Consider the following 20,528-nt stretch of genomic DNA (forward strand, 5'->3'; position numbering starts at 1 on the left):
AATAGCTTGAAGAAGCCTCTGAATCGCTCGAATTGACCCGAATCGGACTCGAACCACTCGAACCGACCCTCCAAAGCTCCAAAAGAGGCTGAACTGATCCAAAAGTTGGTTGAATCGGACCCCATGCCAACGAACCGGTCAAACTGGATCGCTCCCGCGAACCAACTCACGTGCACGCGCATTTCTGGGCTGAGATAAGCAATGTTGCGATGCTCAATCCCAAGATTGGGACACCTTTACTTCATGAAGAACAACATTGCAACGCTATAGGGAATGGGTTGTAACGTTGTCTGGCAGTGGCTTTAGCTCCAGAAATTTCAGTTGACCTCGCTTGCTTCAATCTTCAATTACAATCTAGTTTCAACTTTTTTTACTCCAATAAAAGTACAGACTCTCAAGCACACACTTAAGCTCATCAATCAAGAGCCAATTACAAATCTAACAACATAATCAAAGAGAAATCTAATGCCAAAGTTGAATTAAAACCATATCAGTCACCCAAACATGCATTGCTAGAATTTCACCCACCAAACTCAAATTAATGTTACTTGAGTGCTTAAATCATGCTCTGATACCAATTTATAGAGTAAAGATGCATAAAATGGAAGCTAACAGAATCATTAAGCATGCATAAAATGGAAGCTAACAGAAACATTAAGCACTCTTATTACACTTAATTTAAATTCAAAGCATGCTGGGAAAAAAAAGTTTTAAAATAGAAAAAGGGTTTCATCATTCATACCTTTGAAGATTTACTTAATCCTTGCTATATCCACGAAATTAGATCTCCAAATCTCCACTAGACCACCAAGAGGATCTTATCTACTATTCTCAGCCTTGGATTGTGTGGTAGAAACTCGGAATTGAGAGGGATTAAGTAAAAATTTTTAGAGCTTAAGAGTAAAAAAGGATTTTGCAAAAATTTCACAAATTTCAGATTGCATGCCGCCAATACTCTAAAAAAGGAGTATTTATCAAGTTGATTCTGTCAAGCAATTACTCATTTATTTAATTGATACTTCAGTTAACACTTAGTGAGTGCCTTATGTGATAAATTGTGGAGAAAGCCACTAACTAATTGAAATCTTGGATAATTCCACTAATTTCAATTTCAAATGTAATTTAATTCAATTTTTCAACTTAACTAAATTGAATTAAAAATCAATTTCTGAAATTGAATTTCCTAATTTGAAATTGATTTAATTTAAATACTTAATTAAATATAATTAATTAATTAATTAATTAATAATTTTATAAAATATTAAATTAATAAAACACCCAATTTAAACATGAATCCTATTCATATAATCAATATTTAAATCAATATTGTAAATATTTTGAACTCACCAATTATGCTTAATTTTCAACAAAATTAAACGTTAATTATATTGAATATAATTATCCAAACCTTAAATTGAAATTTAAACATTTCAAATTCCAAACCCTAATTTCAAATTGGAACGTTTCAAATTCGCTCAATACTCTAATCCAAGGTTTAATCTTTTACAAGCTAGTAGAGAGACCTTACAGACCTACAGATCATGAGCTCCAACGGTTTGATATTAATTGGTTAAACTCTTTAACCCGAATTAATCAATATTTGTTAACCACCGAGACATACCACTATAACTCGATGGTTGCACTCTCCTCACTGTAGATATATTTCTGTCTACTTGATTTAACCATAATCAGTAAGTCGATCCTTCACAGGTCGTTCGTATTTACAGCTAGGTCAAAATTACTATTTTATCCTTGTAAATACATCTTGCTTCTTAAGTCATCATTGACCCTCTATTGAACAATAGGTTTATAGTCCAACTAATAAACCTTGTCCCTCTCGGCCATGAGAAGGCAGGACCCCTTTGTTCAGACCAAGAATTAATACTTATGGGAATAACCTATCTATTAACTATAAAATGAGTATGAGTGAATTCCATCTTGCAGGACTATGACCTCAGCTATCTATCCGATTATCCCCAAAATGGGAGGCTTGTGGAGCAGTGCTGTTGAACTACTCTCACCTATGCAGATCAAAGGATAATTCTGAATAAGTAGGAGTTTATAGTTAGCTCAGGGTTAAGATCGAGTTACTGTAGGTCATCGAATTTGAAATAATCAGTTCTAACAATAAACGATTGTTATAAAGAAAAGTAACTATTTCGTGGTCGATCTTATGCAAATATCTTTTGCATAGGATGCCCCACTTGCATGTCTCCACATGAACGATTTCGAGATCACATAATTTGTATCAATATACAAAGTACGCCGCTTCCATAGTGTCCCCAAGACGAGGTACCCAATCTCATCCATATACTTATAGACCTTTTAGGCATCTACTATAACTTGATCCTCTTTTATGTCTCTACATAAAGTTAAAGTATTTATACTTTAGCCATGTGTTCGTTTATTGAATTTTATAAGAGAATGAAATTTCAATAATATTTTTATTGATAAATATAATATGTTTCTAAGAATATGAACTACGAGTGTTAGGACATTCCCAACAGTACGATGCTTTGATTGTCACAGAATATTTTTACTGTTTTCTATTGTATGCCCATGTCTGAAAGTAGTCATCTCAACCATAGACCTTCTTGATTAACTCTGATAATACGATGAATTCAGCTTTTGTAGTGGATAAACCAACTACTGATTGTAGCTTTGCTTTCCAACTAAGAAGATTAGGGCTATATAGGAAAAAATAGCTTGATAGAGACCTCTGTTTATCTAGATCTCCTGTATAGTCAGAGTCTACATAGTCATATAACTTTGTTTCTAAATTAGCACTATTCTAATAAATGAGTTTAGCTTCACTTGTTCCTTTTAGATACCTTAGTATCCATTTAGTTGCTTCCCAGTGTCTTTTTCCAAGGTTAACCATGTACCTACTCACCTAACTAGCGACAGGAGACAAGTCTAGTCTAGTTGAAATCATTAGGTACATGAGACTTCCCATAGCTTGACTGTAGGGAACTAATGCCGTCTGATTTTTACAATCAATATATGTTTCTTTAGGAGAATTAACTACTAAAAGTCTGAAATGTTGAGCAATAGGAGTAGTCACTTTAGCTTTACATAAGTGAAATCTCTTTATTATTTTTTCACAATAGGCTTGTTGATTGATAAATAGAAGTGAATGTTCCCTATTTCTTGTTATGTCAATACCAAGGATCCTCTTAGACTCTCCCAAATCCTTCATGTCAAACTCTTTCTTTAGAATATTTTTTTAACATGAATTACATCTTCTTTAGAACTCCCAACCAATCATATGTCATCAACATAGAGAAGTAGGTAAACTTTGTCGGTATAGGACTTGGCATTCATATAAACACAATTATCAAATGAACTTCTTTTAAACCCTTTCTCTGCTATAAAATGATTAAATCTCATGTACCAGCATCTTGAAGACTATTTTAGACTATAAATGGACTTTTTTACCAAACAATATAGGTTTCTTTATCCTTTACTTCATATCCCTTGGGTTGGACCATATAGATTGTCTCTTGTAGATGTCCATGAAAGAAGGTTGTTTTGACATCTAGCTAATCCAACTCTAAATTGTTCTGAGTTATTAGAGATAGCAAAAGTCTGATTGATGTTTGTTTGACCATTGGAGAAAATATTTCAGAATAATTGATCCCATGTCTCTGAGTTCAGCCTTTAGCTACCAACCTAGCCTTATATCTAGGTTTCTGAATTTTAGGTATATCTTCTTTTAGTTTGAAAATCCATTTTGATGCTATTTACTTGCATCCTTTAGGAAGAGGGGCTAAAGACCAAGTTTCATTAGTTGTTAATGACTTCATCTCTTCATTCATAGTTGATATCCTTCTTCTAGCATCATAACCATTCACTGCTTCCTCAAAAGAAGATGGTTTATCATCTGTGGGAGCCACTGATGCATTTAGAATTAGATTCATATAGTTAATTTCAATGTACCTTGCAGGCGGCACTATAGTCCTCCTTTGTTTGTCTCTAGCTAGTGAGTAATGACTCAAGTCACTTGAACTTCTTCTGATTCACCATGTTCAACTGTTTCTTCATCAGAGTTTTCTGTTTCAGCATGTGGATTAGAATTAGAGGGTCGATTTGGTGGATTTTCCACCTCAATTTTATTAATAATAGGCTTAGAAATACCTTCTGCATGGACATCTCAAATTCTTTGAAAAATTAATCTCTGTTATTAATGAACCCTTTTTCAGTAGAATGCCACATTCTAAAGCCCTTAACTCCAACAATGAAACCCACAAACATATATTTCACAACTCTACCTTTAATTTCCCCTGATTTTGATGTACATATCCCACGCAACCAAAAACCTTTTGTCTAGGATAGGAGGGCGTTTGGATAATTTTTCTTCTGGTGTCAGGAAATTGAACGAAGTATAAGGACACCTTTTCAGTGTATAGACTATCTATGAGACTACTTCAACCCAAAACTTCTCATGTAGTATTGCATTAAAGAATATACATCTAACCATTTCCATAATAATTATGTTTAGTCTTAGGCCATTATGTTCTCAGGTACTCGACTTTCTTCATTGTTTGATATTCAATAAGTGTTTTTCACTCCTTAAACTTATCAAACACTTGATCCTTAATTTTAGGGAAGTAAACCCAATTTCTTCTAGTGAAGAAGTAGCAGCTAGCTCCCAAAGATCTGAGTGGATGTAATCTAGAATTTCCTTTGTGGTATGTTAGGACTTGATGAAACTATGCCTTGTAGATTTTCCAAGGATGCAATTCTCATAGAAAGTGAGTTGGTCACTGATGCCATTAGGGAATAACCTTGTTTAGATATAGCTTGAAGCCCTTTTGCACTAATATAAGTCAACCTTTTATGCCACATGTCACCTTCTGTCAAGGTGGAAATAGTCATTTTGTTTGCTGAGTTGATCATCTTCACACCCTTAATTATGAACACCTCATTCACCTTTTCTCCTGCCAAGACTACCTTTCCATCTTTAATTACATCAAAAGTTCCTCCTTTATCTCTATACCCATAGTCAATTGAGTCCAACATCCCTAAAGAGATGATGTTTCTCTTTAGACTAGGAACATGTCTCACATTCCTTAGAAGTTTAATTGAACCATCCTTTATCTTTAAGGAAATTGAACCAATGCCTATTATTTTGCATACCTCATCATTTTCCATATAAACAGGCTCTTCTTCTATTTCTTTGTAGGTGTTTAACCATGATTTGAAAGGGGCCATCATGGTTAAACACCTACAAAGAAATGTACAACTCGAAGCTAAGACCCAATCATGTTTTTCCAAGGGGCCGATTAGATTAACGTTATCTTGGGTGGAGGCTAGTGCATCTTAATAGGTAAAGGTGTTGTCAATAATATAAGCTTCAGCTTGTTTATTTTTCTCTTTCTTTTTATTTTTCCTCCTAAGGGTGTAGCAGTTCTTAAATAATATCAGTCATTAAATAATATTTTACAACCACGACATTTACTGTCAACCACGACTAAATTGTTGGAAATTAATTAAAAACATCTAACATTTACATGGAAACTTAATGATTCTGATTCTAATCATCTTCAAGTTTACTTGATGAAAATATGATTTCTTGGTTTGTACCATAAATATTTTCAGGATTTTGAATTTCAAAATTTACAATATGCATGTTTATATATTACTTTTATTTTTATTGCATTTGAAACCAGTTAAACTTTTATAATATATCAATTTTGTTCACTAAAACATTCATGTTGCTTTATCTTAATATTTTACAACTGCAACATTTACATAATAATTGAATTTATGTCGACATAATTTAAGACAAATGACTTGAATGAAAAATAATATTGTCAATCAAATTTGAGAAACATATAAATAGTTAAAATCACTCATGTTATTCTTAAATTTATTTTGAAACATATTTTTTCATAATTTAAAACCAATTTTGATAATATTAAAATTACATTTAAAAGTTGAACATTAAAATTAAATTCATTTTGAGTGATTAATGATATTTTTTATGTGATTGAAACATCACGAAAAAATAATTTTAATATTTTAAAATTACTCATAAGCATGCACTCTCATGTATCTAGAAAGAGGAATAGGGTTAGTTAGTGTCTGTTTGATAATGTTTTAGTTTTTTATTTCTTATTTATGTTTCTTATTTTCCAAAAAACAGATTTGTTTGATAAACATTATTGTTTCTTGGTTCTAAAATCTAAAAGACGACTCTTAAAATTAAGGTAAATTTAAGAAATTACAAAAGGGGACAAACAAACTTCTGTTTCACAGGTTGTATGTTCAAATCCCGGGTGAAGCACAATTTGATTTTTCTTTTTTCTTTTTTTTTTTAATATTTGTTTTATTTCTTAATTTTGTTATATTTATATCGTAATTTAACTTTTAGATTTAAATTTTCCAATATATAAATCATATAGTATTTTTATTTTTAATAGGTTTATTTAAATATTTTTTTAATTTTAAATTTCAAATTTTGTGATATGCATGTTTATATGTTTTTTAAATTTTAAATTTTTATTTTTAGTTTTTGAAATCAGCTATATATATATATATATATATATATATATCTCGTTCAATAAAACATTCATTTAGCATCATTTTAATATTTTACAATCATGACATTTATATAATAATATAATTGAGTTGTAAGACAAATGACTTAGAAATAATATTACAAATCAAATTTGACCACATATAAATGATAGAAATAATTACATTATTGTGGTTAATTTTGCATCCATACATATTGTATTTGAGAATGTAAATATTTTAAAAGTATCTTTATATTTTATGCCTGTTTTATATATTTTTTTTATTTTACACAACTTATATTTTACTATAAAATAAGAAAAAAAAATGTAAGAAAAATACTAAAAACGAGAAATTTAAAGTAATTCTGTTTTTATTTTCTTTTTACAAGAAATAAAAATAATTATCAAACATATTTTAGTTTTTAATTCTTAAAAAATAAAAAAAATAAGAAACAGAAACATTGTCAAATAGAAACATTGTCAAATAGGTTTTAATCTACCCTTGTCGATCTATGATTCTGACAGGTTATGACTAGACTGTGTTCCTAATTATTTAGCCGATGCAGTGGCTAATGATGTGTACATAATTCCAATGATTGCTCCTCTTATTAAAGCCTTTTTTTTAATTTCTTTTAAAAGAAACTTTTCAAATGAGACTTATAATGATGTTAAATAAACCTAAAAATAGAAAGAGGCGGTAAAGATAGAGTAGACATTAAATAACAATTAACTCTAAATATAGGAACTCTTACAACATAACTCTCACTATAAGACAAGTGGTTGGAATAATAACAATAAATGGTATAATACCAAAAAACAATTATTATAAACTCTTATTAGTGCAATTAGTAGTAAAGAGATTCGAACGACAGACCTCGTGATTATTAACACACTCATATATCAGTTGACTATGCTCGTTTTGACTATTTTAAATTATTTAATATCATACCGATCGACCAAATGTGTATGAGTGATAAAAATGAGAATAAATATGATCTAAGTGCAAACATACACTGTCGATGAAGTAATAAAATTTGGAGTATTCCAAGAGTCTAATCCAATGAGATTATTTATGCAATTCAATTTTTTTTAAGAACAAGTTTTTCTATGCAAACCAAGGGGTAACCGGTAAATAAGTGATTTTGAGGTTGAATGTTGATAAAAATAGTAAACAAGAATGTTGAAAAGAGATACAATTATGTTTCAACCAAAAGGGTATTATGCCTTGGACAATGCAACCACTATTGGGATTAGTGTATTTAATCTCTCTTGTAGTCTCATAGTTTGTAAACTTTGTATAAGCAAATTGTTACTAATAAAATAATTGCAATTTTATGAGCATGTACTCAATCCAATAAACTAAGATCCTAGGTTATTTTATGTAATTTAAACAAATATGTAGAGACATACAGGTTGATCATGTTTAAATGATATAACCTAAACGATCTGTAGTAGATGAATAAAGTTGGGTACCTTATTCTGGTGACAGTACGAATACGACCAATTTTATAGATGTTACAAGTGTTGTAAAGTGCTAGAAATGATCTAATCCGGATCATTCATTTGGAGACATGTGAACGGGGGTATCCTATACAAAGAGTTTGTATAAGACCAGACCACGAAATGATTAGTCTCTTTATATAACACTGTTGATGCTAGAAATTTACATTTCACTAGGATGACCATAGGTGACATGACCTGAATCCTGAGTGAGTTGTAAACTCCTGCCTATGAAGGTGGTCCTTTGATTTGTATGAGTGAGAGTGGTCAAATTGTCAACTCAATATGTCTGCCATTTTGGGGATTCATCTTATTGGGGATCTGGGAACACAGCTACATAAGACAGAATTCACTCATTCCTTGATGTCAGGGTAAGTAGATAAATTGTTCTCTTAAGGGCTGATTCTAGAGCTTGAATATTGTGGTCACACCCTCTCTTAGCCCGAGAGAGACTTGATCATAGTTGGATTATGACTTATTGTTCATTAGAGAGATCAGTGGTACTTAAGGAGTTAGATATAACTATAGGGGCAAAATGGTAATTTAGGCTCAACTGTATTTACGAGCAATTTGTGAAGAATCATCACATTGTTGACTGGTTATATCCAATAGACATAGAAACATCTCTATAGTGCGAAGAGTGCAACTGTCGGTCTTTAGTGGAGTGACTTGCAGTTAATGGATGTTGGGTAATTTAATTAAAAAGTTTAATTGATTATCCAAATACCACTACAGCTTCAATCTACAGGTCCAAAAGGCCCCTCTGTAGCTCAACATGGATTATTGAGAATTAATCTTGGATTAATATGAATTTTTCAAATTAATTGAGGGAATTAATTATATATGATATAATTAATATGATGTATTTGATACATTATAATATAAATTTTATTTTGAGAATAAATATTTGAATACGATTCAAATACTAATCATATGAATGAGATTCATATAATTAAATTTTAATATAAATATGATTTATGTTAAAAATTTGAATATGATTCAAATAATAATTATATGGGTGAGATTCATATAATTGAATTTAGTATAAATGTGATTTATATTAAATACCATGTATTGTTGAGAGAAAATAGAACTATAGTTTATACTGTATTTGATACAATATAAAAACTATAGATTGTGTGTTATACTTGATATAACATATAGTATATATATATATATTAATTAAAGTGATTTGAATTTAATTAAAGGGAGGGAGTTACACTTAACTCTTTCAACAACAATGTGAGAAGTGTGTTGGTTCTGTCATCTTCTTCCTCAATTCTCTGATGGTCAGAGTGGTTTGCCCTAGGCTTCACAAAAACACAGAGAAGAAAATGAAGATTTTCTTCTTCCTCTAGTTGATCCTTTCCTCACTATTCCCAAATAACCTAACAGAGCCCACCACACCTGCTAAATTCTCATCCCAAAAGAATATCGAAGGTTCTCAAGTGGTGGTGTCTTGATTTGGGTTGTCATATTTTTGGAAATCGAGATTCAGAACAAAGGGTTCATGATCCGGATCAAGGGAATATGCGAAGAAGATTGGCTTCAAGGGTAAGTCTTTTCTTCCTAATTCCCTCCCTAGCATGTTGTAAGTTTATTGTTTAATACATTATTATTTTGTCTGTGTTCTGTAAATTAAATTTTCTGAAAACCAAAATTGGGAACAATCCCCGCTTCCACTACAGAGCCTTCACAGGTTCCTTTCAACCGCATCATACCTAGACAGTGACATAGTCATAGATAGAAAAGTTCTCCTATTTGGTCTTGTATCAAGTTCCTTTAAAAGTTCTAAGCAGTTAATTCCTATATTTCTATGGTTAGTTGGATCTTAGATTACTTCACATGCAATTTCTTTATCCTATGGTGTCCCTTATTTCTAAGGCAACGTGACAGTCCTTTTACTAGGCTCTTAATCTCATATTTCTTCGTGACATCATTGTATATCACTAGATTGCTAAACCAAGTGATCTATTTAACTTAATAATATTTTTCCATAAACTCAACAGGGGAAATATGTAAGTCAAAGAGGTATAAAACATAAACATTAATCAAGCCATAAAGTTCTACGATATTCACATAGTTGAACTCCTTAGACAATTTAGCTCATGATTAAGAAGAAGTGAACAGATTTCATTAGATCATAAATCATGATTACAAGATAAATTTTCAACGGATAAAAAGAAATACATACAGAAAATTCAAAGTTGAACTAAAGAAATGCTGAAAAATACAATGATGTCTTGAGACAATCTCTTATTCTCCTAACCTTTTCCTAGGGTGATTCTTCTCTTTCAAAGATCGATCCTACCACTCCATACGTTTTCATGAGGTAGGGATGATCTAGAGCTCTCAAACTTCAAAGAAAGTTCCATTCTTGAAGTTTTCTGATTGGGAAGGGTGAGATTTCATTCAAGGAGGGATGAATTTCATGGATGGGTTGTGGATGCTTGAAAAGAGAAGTTTCTCATCCTTTTATAGGTCCAAATGGGTTGAGGAATGGCCATAAATCATATTTTGAACGTTTACTCAGCATTTTAGGCATTGAGTAATAGCTTTGACCAAGAAAATAACAACTAGAATGACCAGACATGAATTTGTAAAATTAGGTTTTTCTAATACGGCTGCAGTGACTTTAGGCGAGGCAATCGCAATTTGAAACAAATTTTACAAAACAATTAAATGGAAAAGCTCAAAAAATTAGCCCAAACTAGTAAAAATACACTTTAGAGCATTAGTGGGTCTATATTTGATCATTTTAACCAATATAAACCATTTAAGGGAAATACCATGCATATAGCAACTTTACTAAAGAAAATTCACAAATAAATAGTAAAAACATGCACATTTTGGAATCTATCACATCACCAAATTTGAACTTTTGCTTGTTCTCTAGCAAACAAAAATATATATAGATAATGATAGTAAATAAAACTTCTTAGTTAGAAGTAAATGCAAAGTATGTGTCTTTCAAGAGAGGTCTCAAACTTTAGTGTCTTGTTTGTTTAATTCCTAAAAGGCCCTCACAAGAGTTTCATTTAATAATTGGCTCAACTTCTGTAAACCCCGAAATCTAAGTTTCCTAGATAAGCATGTTTAGCCAAGGGAATGTTATATTAAATATTTAACAAGTGAAAATCTATGTTAATTTATAAGAGTTATGGAGGAAGGGAAGGAAAAACAAATTAAATGAGGAAGCTCACTAATTGGCTTTGGCTGAAGACACTAAGTATGGGGTGACATGGCGGTTTAATCTTTGAACTCGGGAGGCGGTAGGAAAATTAATCGGAAGAGGAACTTCAAAAGCTTGGTTTCGGCAATTGGCATGAACAAATTTAGTGAAATTGGTGCCATTTGAAATCTGGGAGAATCTAATTTTCGAGGTTGTCTTGCCGGAGAAAGATTTCAGGAGGAAAAGAACAAAAAGTGAAGAATTTGTAGAAGAGGCAGAATCTCCGATTAATCAGGGCCCAAGGTGAAGATTGGAAGATCTAGGCCAAACTACAAGGAATTTTCGACTGATATTTTATGGTAAGAAATTTAACTCAATTCTAAACAAGTTTGTAGAAGGAAGTGATTCTGAGTTATGAATTTTTGAAATTGAAACAGAGAATCTATGCATAAGCAGACAGCTGCTTGGGAAGAACAAACAAACAGCTCATCGTAGAGAGCGAGAGCGAAATAAGGAGGATGAGGATCTCGCTCAAGATGATAATCTCGTTGGTTTTTATGCTAAATCTCGCTGGAAACTTGGGCTAAATCTCGTTGGTAAGGAAGCAAAGCTAGCTAGAAGAGGTAAGTCTCGCTAGGTTGAAGTCTCGCTAGGGAAAAGCTTGATCTCGCTCGTGAGGATCTCGCTCATGAGGATGAATTCACTCATGATGATTATCTCGCTAGTATTGTCGTTTTTGTTGATAAAAGTTCCATTAGTAAACGAGCTATCTGAGGTATTTTGCTAAGAATTCTAAGAAATTTAACCGGAAATTATGTTCTTTCAGGCCAAGAAGAGCTAGGAGAGGCGTATAAACCGTTAAGAGCCCCGACGAGCTGTGAGTGACTAAATGAACTTAATGTTTTCAAAACTTATGCATATAAGGCCAAGTAAGTTACAGTGATGTTGATGATGAATTTATACTTCCTCAAGCAACAAATGGTTAATGAATAACTTAACGTATCTTCTCCGGCTTGTATATGTTTTAACGCAGGCCAAGGTATGTTGTGAAATCATTACAAAAGTTAAGTTTCTAATGTTGAGATATGTTTTCTAGAGGAAGGCTATGATAGAATGAGTCCTTGTGTAAATGACATAAAATGAAACTTAATTTAATGCTACGAAATAACCCAACACTGAAGGACATGGAGAAGGTATCTGGATAATAGTACCTAAGGTATTGATGGTACTTAGAAAACTCCACGTGCACGTAGGTAGTTCTGAATGAGAGGCTGAAGTATGGGTCTCTTGGCCAGTAATAGACGTTGGGAGCTAGAGCAATGTAGGCTCGTCCTCAACTAAGGAATAATGATGTTTAATGATGTTTAAGAATGGTTCTTAATGCTTATATTTAGAGAAAGTTGATTGAGATGCTCATCGGTATATTTACATGTTTATAGTGATATAATGCATGGTGTAATATGATTCTATAGTCACCCACTGGGCTACTAACTCATAGATTTTCTATGTTTTTCTTTTCCAGGTAGCAGTCAAATTCCTCAAGGTTGATCCTGCTACTGTTTGCCACTGAAAGGCCCGGCTTGTTAAGAAGAACTTAGGTTGATGGAATGTTTATGTGCACATGTTTTGAGAGGGACTAGGGCTTTGTTAGAGATGTTTGGGCCCAACTGTGAATATTTTTTCCCGTAGATGTTATGTCATGGCTGTTACATGTGTTTATATAATCTTATGTAGAACCTTACGGAGGCATGTTATATGCATACATTATTAATGTTTAACAGGTTGGTATTTAGATTAGAAGGCTAAGGTGGTAAGTGCTGGCAGTAGGGCTAGTAACTACTACGGTCATATCCTCTTCTAGATTAAGAGGATAATCTGGGAGGGGGTGTGACAACTTCCCTCAACTATCTAACCAACATACCAAACTAACCTAGCTACCCCTCATGGAACCTAGTGAAAATCCTAATGAGTAATAGATTTTCCAAAATTGCATACCCAACCCCTCCCCCCCCCCCCTCCAAATTGTCCTTAAGGCTCATATTTTACAAGGCTTTTTTTTTCTTTTCTCATTCTTGCCTAGGAAGTTCAGCCAAACACTCACTTCCCTCATTAAGCATTTTGCTACAAAAGGAAGCACAATTGTCATGTTCGCCCTTGACTACTTCAGTTAACTAAGAAAAGAGGAGTGTCATCCTAGCTTTATTTTTTATTATTTTTTTTTCATTACATTCATTTTCTTTTTTCTCTCTTTTCTTCTTCAAGGCTAGCACATTTACATAACATTTATACAACTGATAACAAAATATGAAATGTATAAACTCTCCCTCCAAACTTAAGGGAGACAGTATCCTCATTGACTAGAGTATGAGAAAGGGTACAAAAACAAGGTAATTACTTTGGTTTAACTACAAAACAAATGGCTAGGTTCTCCTAGTGTGTTAGATTGTTTTAACATGTAGAATACTAGCCTACGAAGGTTTTGCACATAAAGACAAATGATGCTCTTAGTTTTATACACTTTAAGTTTAACAGCAAGACATGCTAGAATGAGATATGCTTTAATTATCATCATCAAGGACTACTCTGCAAAAGAAAAGACTAACATGATTGTTTACTTATATGATCATAAATATTTTTATTTCGTACTATTTTTCTAGACTCTTAAATAAAAACACCTTAAATTACCTAACTCTAACCTAAAAGCAAGAACAAAGAAAAGAACTATACAAAAATATATTAAAAGCAATAAAAGAAAACTAAGAACTCCCCTATGAGCTTTAGAAACTCCATTATCTTCATCAACAATGGAGAAATAGGATACTCAAGGACTAGTGCAACTCATCAGTGAAGGAATCGAATCTCGTGCAGAAGCGATTGATCGCCTGTGCTTTTAATTTATGTTTCGAATATACAGAAAATACAAAGAAGATTAAACAATTAAGCTAAGCATGCTTTTACAAATAGAAGAATTTCAAAGAAAATGGAATTACATTTGAAGACTAATTCTTCAAAACTTCTCAAATTCTTCAAACAACACGATCTCTGCAACTCTTCTTGGATCTCGAATAAGACACCAATGCTAAGTCTTTCCCGTTATTTGTTGGTAAGAAATTGGTTTGTGGGTACCAATTTTTGGAAGATTAAGGGAAGATTTTTCAGAGAAACTTTTTCTCTATGACTTTAGAATGATGAGAGATGGAGAGAGTGATTGAGATAAGACGAACTTTATAACATCAACCACTAAAATCGTATTAATGAAAATTTTCCAAGTTGTATAATTTTTACCAGATAATTTTTCAGCGGTTAATTAGGTAATTGAACATGACATAATTGCTAAAATCAAACAAAATTATTCATATTAGATGTCTTGTATAACTCTTAAAAGATCCAATCACATTTTAGAAATATAGTAATGAACCCTAATATCATTTATTTTACAATGATACTTCAATGATTTAGAATAACAGCTACTGTAGGGTAGTCGATTACTCCTTCGCTGAATTGAGACATTCTCAACCAAATATTACGCCAGAATAACTCTTATTCCTTTAATATTTAGTTACCATTATTTTGGTCAGAATATCATTAACCACCTTAATGAATTCTTGTAATTGTAACACATTATTTTGGAGGTTATTATTTTGCCTCAACAAGTCTATAGGGAAGGATAATATTGAGAAAAAAAAATATAATTCTATCTTTTTCAAGAGCTAGCTCTGATATCAACCCATGCAAATACCATCTGTTGGGGGACGCATCAAGGGAATCTCGAGGCCAAGCATGAATCTCACGTTGTTAACTGATGATAGAGAATATGGGATGTGTTGACACGCTTTTCTCTCCCACTTACTATAAATATTTTCTCTAGTAAATACCATCTGTAGTGGAACGCATCAAGGATGCCTCGAAGTCAAGCATGAATCTTACGGTGTGAATTACCCGAGAACGTAGGAGAACAAACATATCATATATCTATATATATATATATATATATATATATATATATATATCATTTTCTCCCATTAAGTATTTTAGAACCTAAAGTTTATTACTTAGGTAAATCCGGCTAAAAAAATTATATAAATGTTGTTAAATTTGTCTAATATAACATTTATATTGCATAGTTTAACAATAAGGTTTAGTTGATTAAACACTTTAGTAAACTAATTACTTTATTGCATGCTTAAATTTTTTTGACTAATTCACCTCCTAGGTCAATTCCCAGATAGAGGTGTTCCCTTATAATTAGCTTAAGTACCCCAATCATAAATAGAACCTTTCTCATATAGAGGTCCCTTATTGTTAATATTTTATAAATTAATCTTTTATTTTATCATTTTAATCCTATTAAAATAAAATAAAGGATTTATTTTAAATCTAATCTCATTAGAAATAAAACTTAAAGATCAATTAATCAAATTTCAAACCAGTTAAAACAAATTAATCAATCTTATTCTAATCGCGTTAGGCTAGCATGCAATATTATCCCAAGTTTTTCATTCGTTATACAATATAACTTTTATATTTATGTTAACGAATTAAAACTTATTATATGCCTTACATGGCATTATTAATTAAATATAAAATTTATAATTTAATTAATAAAACCATATTTCATGCCCATCAATTCTCAATAACTTATATAATATAACTCTTATATTAACATTAATAAAAACCAATATGGTAGACATAATTTTAATCGTATATGAAAACATATAATATAACACTTATATTATAATCATGCAAACTATATAGTACAATTGTGCATATATGTACTTTAGGAATTATCTTAAACTTTAAATATAATATTTATATTTAACTATGATACATGATCATGCATTTTCATTAATTAATATAACTCTGGTATTAATACTAATGAAAAATATAAACATGCTATCATATGATATAATACATATATTTAAATATAATGCATGACAAGCTTAATTAACATGCATTCATATAATATAACATTTATATTAAGATATGGTGTATGAATATGTTTAACCTTAGGTGAGATTTTAAACTATATGACATACATTTTGCAACATATAATTAAAATATTAATTTGTCCATACACCAATGCACAATAAATTAAATAGCAAAAGTAGACCGAGCTTTGACATCCTAATGAAAATTAATTAAATTAATATAATCTAAATTATATCAATTTAATTAATAAAAGTAAATTAATTTAGAAATAAAAAAACAGAAGAAAACTGTTGTAAAACTGCACAACTACTCGACCACATTAGGTCTGGAATTGTTGGTCGATGCTTTCACCTTTCCATGACGTACAAAAAAATACGGACGATAGTCAGATGCTTCTCATGACGCACACAAGATGATAGACAACAGAAAATTGTACATAAACCTCTTGGGTTTACACCCCGAAATCTGTCTTTCCACCTCTACTTTGGGCCTTTTCCACAGCAAACACTTCACTATGAATGATAGGACTTATAGACTCAATTACAGAGTTAAAATGTCCAAAACAAGGGACTATTATATTGATCTCATCAATGCAAACTTGTAATCTAAATACCAAAATTTGAAAACATCTCCTTTCGCAATCCCACATACACTATGCAGAAAGGAATCCACCTTGTTTTTTTATTTTTCAATCCAAAACAAAAACAAAAAGCACGATTTAACTTTAATACTAATTGAGGGGATCGAATTTCATGCTGAAGCAATTAATCATTTGTGATTTTAATTTATGTTTCAAATTTACAAAAAATACAGAACAGATTAAACTATTAAACTAATCATTCTTTACACAGAGAAGAATTTCAGAGAAAAGGGAATCACTTTCGAAGACTAATTCTTCAAAACTTTTTCAATTCTTCAAAAAACACGATCTCTACAACTCTTCTTGGATCTTGAATAAGATACCATTGCTAAGTCTTTCATGCTATTCTCTGACAAGGATTTGGTTTGTGGGAACCAATTTTTGGAGGATTAAGGGAAGATTTTTCAAAGAAAATTTTCCTCTATAATTTTAGAGTGATGAGAGATTGAGAGAGAATTCATAGAGTGATTGTGTGAAGTTAGAATTCACCCAACTCAAAACAAAATGGTGGGGGGAGTTAACTCCCCCCAACCCACTCCCTCAAACTCCCCTATAACGGTAGGGAAGTTATTATTTAATTTATTAAATCAAATCAAATTGAAGTTAATTTAATTAAATAATTATTAATTAATCTAATTAGTTAATTTTAATTAAATATTATATTTGAATATATCCAAATGTATTCTTATCTCATAACCTATATTTTTAATATGTATCCTATTCACATCAAAATTAACCCATAGTTTTAACATGAATTTCATTCATATTAAATTTAACCTAGAGCGTTACCAAAAAAACCAATTATATTTAATAAGTATATAAGATATGTACAATCAATCAGTATATGACTTAGTGGATAATATACTAATTTGTAATTATTATTTCAAAAGTTAATTATTTGATTTTTACCTGCAATAGTAATACTAACGTACAAGATAACACATGCAAAGACATGCACCGAGATTTTATTAAACTATATAACAATTTTAACCAAGGCGCATAAAATGGAAAAAGTGCAAAAGCGCATAAAATTAGTCCAAACTAGTAAAAATACACTTTAGAGCATTAGAGGATCTATTTTTAACCATTTGAACCAATTTAAACCATTTAAGGGAAGAATACCACGTATATAGCAGCTTTTACTAAACAAAAGTCATAAATAGATGGTAAAAACATGCATTTGCTGACATCTATTACATATATATCAATTTAATATTACAAAACACACACATGTGTATATGGACTAAATGTTAAACTTGGAAATCGTTCAATCACAACAAGAGTCATGTGAAGTGTTCATAAGTCATTTAATAGGAAGTTGAAGATGTAAAAGAATTGAGAATGAATAAGAAGAAACAAAATATTAGTTAAGGTCCCGTTTGGTAATAATTTCTTTCTTTGTTTTTTAAAATTAAGTATATTTTCACTCAGTTATTTGCAACAATTTACATATTTCTTAAGTACAAAAATTGAATTCTTAGCAAAATTCCAAAAAAAAAAATGTAAGACTTCTTTTTTTATTCCAATTTTTTTCTTGGGTTTTTAAAACATTGGTAGATTAAAAAAAAAAAAGAGCAAGAAATTTAATAGTGAAAGAGGAACTTATAGGCTTAATTTTAAAAAACGAAATAATGACTAACAAGACTTAAATAATAATGTGAAACAAAAAACCAAGGCCTTGTTTGGTAATGATAGTGGCCTTTTGTCGTCATTTACAAAAGAATAAAAATCAAATAATATTTATAAATCACTAAACCAACTACTTATATTACTGAGTAGAATAAGCGGCAAGTCCGAGGTTGAACCACAATGTGAAGGAAATCGGACATGTGGATTTCCATGAGCAGCGGAATGATTGTTCCAAATTTCATTCATATTTGTATAACAATAGTTACAGTATACAAACGGAAACTAACTGGTCATGCATACAACGATATTACAACATGCTTTTCTATAAGACCAAGGGATAAAATTAACTTATCTTTGAAGACTCATCTTCAAACACCCTTGATCATGAACGCTTGTGCAATCAGCAAGATAGCAACCCCGAACACTCGAACACTACAACCGCTACATGCACGATCAATGCGACCACGAACACAGCGAACGGCCTCCAAAAACCTCGACTATGTTGAGTTGAGTACGACACCACCACAATGGCTACCTTGGTATTCTCGGTGTGAGAATCCAGAAGTTTGGGCTCTATGTGGACTTGGTTAGAGGACGAGACCAAAGGAAGAACAATCGTGTAAACGATTGAGTAAGTGGGAGATGACAAGTCTATCGTATAGACGATGCCTAATCATTTAGAAGAAGCTCCGCGATCGTTTAGCTATCGGCAAGCTGAGTGAATATCGTGTAGTGTCACTCCACAATTGTCTAGTCTCTCTTCAGCTATCATTTAGTGAATCTCATTCACTTGACAATTAACCGTGAGTAATTTTCGAGAATAGAAACTCTCAATCAACTACTACTAAATTTAGGAAAACATTTTTCCTTTTATCTCACGATTACCATGAAACTACCAATAACCTCCCACTCAATTGGTAATTAGAAAAAAAGAGATAATTATCCAATAATTAATATTATAATAAATATATATGATAACCAACTTACCATAGTATATTTATAACCTATGGTTTTAATATTTCATCTCATGATACACATAAACCATAGCTCTTTTTCTATTTCATGGTACTTAATGTAAATCTCATTTACATTAATCCTCTAATTGATGTATCTCATACATCACACCAATCATATCATATACAATCGAATTACCTCTTGTCAATTTGAACATTTCAAATCAACACCGAGAACTGATTCTCAACTTGAATCCATTTAGGTGAGATGTAAGTCTCCAGTATCAACGGTGTTATATACAGAGATGAATCATCTCGTGGTCCGGTCCCATATAAACTCTTTGTATAGGACACCCCCGCTCGCATGTCTCCATATGAATGGTCAGGATCTACTATCTGTAGTAGTTCATAATACTTACAAACCTCTACAAAGCGGGTCGTATCCGTAGTGTCACCAGGATCAGGTATCCCTCCTCTTATACTACAGACCTATTTAGGTTATCACTTAAGGCATGATCCACTTGTATATCTCATATACATGCTTAAGTTTACATACAATAATCATGGAACTTTGTTTACTAGATATGAGTAAATGTCAAATAAAAGAACTCTTATTTTATTCATAATAATGTGAATAGATTACAAACTACGAGACTCCAGGATAATTAGGACACCGATCCCAACACAATGAGCCTAAGATAGAATCTCTCTAAGCTAAATTAGTTTATGAAAAGCAGTAAAAACAAGGGGGCCAGGAGGGAGGTTGATTGGATAGTGATAATATAGGAAGAAAATAAAATGCAAGAATGTAAATTGCAAGAAAATAAAATTGCAGGAAAAGTAAAGGAAATACCTAGCTTAAGACTTAGGATCCACCAAATGCTCAACTGATCATAGGATTACTAGGGATTATCTCTCTTGATTTAATGTGCTTAGTCTACTTTCTCGAATAGCCAAGGCAAGCACCCTAATTACTAATTAATCGCTCGACTAGAGTAGATGCATGATTAACTGGGTTTGATAGCGTCCATAGAAACCCCCACATTTACTTTAATTAATTACTTAATTAGACTAATTGTTTATTTGTTTGGGTCCGATAGCGTTCATAACAAGCAAACAACCACATTAAGCCCGGGGTTCAACTAAGACGATTAATAACATGGATAGCCTAAGTTATTAATCGT

The sequence above is a fragment of the Benincasa hispida genome, chromosome 12, assembly GCF_027475165.1.
Source record: "Benincasa hispida cultivar pf3 chromosome 12, pf3_genome.v1.1, whole genome shotgun sequence".
NCBI classification, from domain to species: Eukaryota; Viridiplantae; Streptophyta; class Magnoliopsida; order Cucurbitales; family Cucurbitaceae; genus Benincasa; species Benincasa hispida.